Genomic DNA, 2,288 nt, shown 5'->3' on the forward strand with positions numbered 1-2,288 from the left:
GGTTTGGAGAAGCTATATATTGCGTTGGCAACCTGAAGGGTTGCGCTACACAACCCCTTGAATCTGGTATTTTAGTCGCCTCTTACGACAGGCATACCTACCGCGGGTATATTCTGACCCCCGAACCCGCTGGGGAATAAGTTGCCATCGTTTAAAATAGTGCAAATACACTAGCGATTTGTCTCTGATCCGCAATAAAAGTTCGTTTCGTAATAGAGAATGAGACTCTAAGATTAGACATTTTTTTTTTTCAATTCGTATTTTGACTTACCAGCAACAACATTATATTATAGCATCATGTAACGAAGCTCAGATCCATCCAAAAATTGTTCGGCACCGACACGTTAAATCAATGTACATGTTCTAACATTAACGCAACCTTTAGATAATTATAAACTATGAAAATAAAATCAATGTCAAACCCACTATCAAACCTTGGAAAATATTGAAACGTTCACCACCAACTTGACGTTCTTCAAAGTAATCACATTGACCCAAACACTTGAATTAATATCATTAGCTGTAGTCATAACAGCACCACCACAAGCTTTCAGTGGACGTTTCCAATCTTCTTCTGGTACACGAACAGTACAGAACATATCATGATCTGCAATATACTGTGTAGCAACATCACCAATTGGTAGTTTAGATAACACAACAGTGGCGCCTTACTTAGCTAGTTTATTGCACAGAATATGCCATTCAACATCAACAATTGTCTGATACTCTTGAACATTATCAGCACGTACTTCAGCATTATCACGATCAGCCTTCATTTCCAATTCTATATTTAATAATGCGATTTTAATTTTATTGTATGACTTTGGGTCCATCAAAGGAAAGTACAGCGTCCAGAACCATTTTAGAAAAGAAATGTTTTTCTTGATGAATAAGTTTGGAAGACAGCGCATTTTTCAAATAAAGCACGTTGTTGTTCCTTTGATTGGCGCTTCGACATGTACAGCCATGTCATATTTTAGTCATGCATAAATTGTAATGCTTTACGTATAGCTTTAATGATACGTGCATGCACGTCGTCCTCAATATATGGCTTAACTTTTTTTATGATTTCACCTGCTTAAAGTATTACTGAAGTAGTGCCATCGCCGGCCTGATAAGAGAAACATTTTTATTCTACACATTCTAATATAACAAAAAACTTACCTCAGCATCTTGAGATTTGGCGATGTCGCTAGAGTTTTACGGCTGGATGCACAATATCCAATAGTTTCATAATGGTTGCACCATAATTTGAAATTGTGGCCCTACCACTGGAATCCATACTGCATGGACCCAATGTAGTACGTACAGCGTCCACAATTGATTGCGGGGCATTGATGTTGGATATGAGTTGAGGTTTACCTTGAGAGCTATTGGTACCTAAACATTTTTTACACAAAAACTCATATGTACCCAATACAAGTTCAGGACGTTTATAATTATCGACACGCTGTCCGGTGCGGGCCAAATGTTGGAAATATTCAGTTGGCACTGTTGATAAAAAATATGGATCAATGAAAACAAGTAAAAGTGAAAGATCTTTTTTACCATCTGTTGTGACAGGGTATCTGCGATTCGCTCATCTTTGCTTTCGTTAGGATCATAAATCGATATTTTAAACTCAATGATAATCCATATAGCTTTAGCAAAGATAGATAACGGCTCAAAAATCATGTATGAAGAAAAACAAGAGCAAACTTCACTTCCCACTTGAGATCAATGCTACGCTATTCTTACTCGGCGTTGTCAGCTTCTCTAAAGCCGTGTTAAAGGTTCGGAACCTCGCGAGCAACAACGCGATTTCAAGACTAAAGCCAACCAACAGAAATCGCATGCCCTTGTTAACTCTAAGTTGACTTGCTTCTACTGCAATTGCTCAGAACACGTAATAGGAGGCTGCTCTGCGTTCCTGGAGCTTCAAGTCAATGAGCGATTTGACTTTGTAAAACGTTCCGGAATGTGTGTAAATTGTTTGCGCAGGGGGCATACAGCCACTAAATGTCCATCTAAATTTAAATGCCGCGTGTGTAAAGCATCTCATCCCTCGCACCTACATGTCTTTTCTGTTGCTAAACCATCAGCCATGGCTTCTGTTAATCATGCTATTGATTCGAATACGCTACAAGACTTCAGTGCTCAAAGCGCCTTGGGACAAGGCAATATAATGCCCATGGTTGCTCGATAATTTAAAAGAGCCATAATACCAACTGCTGTTGTCATGGTGAAAGACAAGTTCGCAATTTTTCAGCCTGTTCGCGCACTTTTAGATTCTGGTTCCGAAGTCAATT

The 2,288-nt window shown here is 38.9% G+C and overlaps 1 pseudogene; it reads right to left on the reverse strand.

Moving 5' to 3' along the window:
• Positions 1-810: 810 nt before the first annotated feature.
• Positions 811-1,375, reverse strand: LOC137254217 (T-complex protein 1 subunit eta-like; annotated as a pseudogene).
• Between the last annotated feature and the right edge of the window lie 913 nt (positions 1,376-2,288).

Source organism: Eurosta solidaginis, chromosome 5 (assembly GCF_040869045.1).
Source record: "Eurosta solidaginis isolate ZX-2024a chromosome 5, ASM4086904v1, whole genome shotgun sequence".
NCBI classification, from domain to species: Eukaryota; Metazoa; Arthropoda; class Insecta; order Diptera; family Tephritidae; genus Eurosta; species Eurosta solidaginis.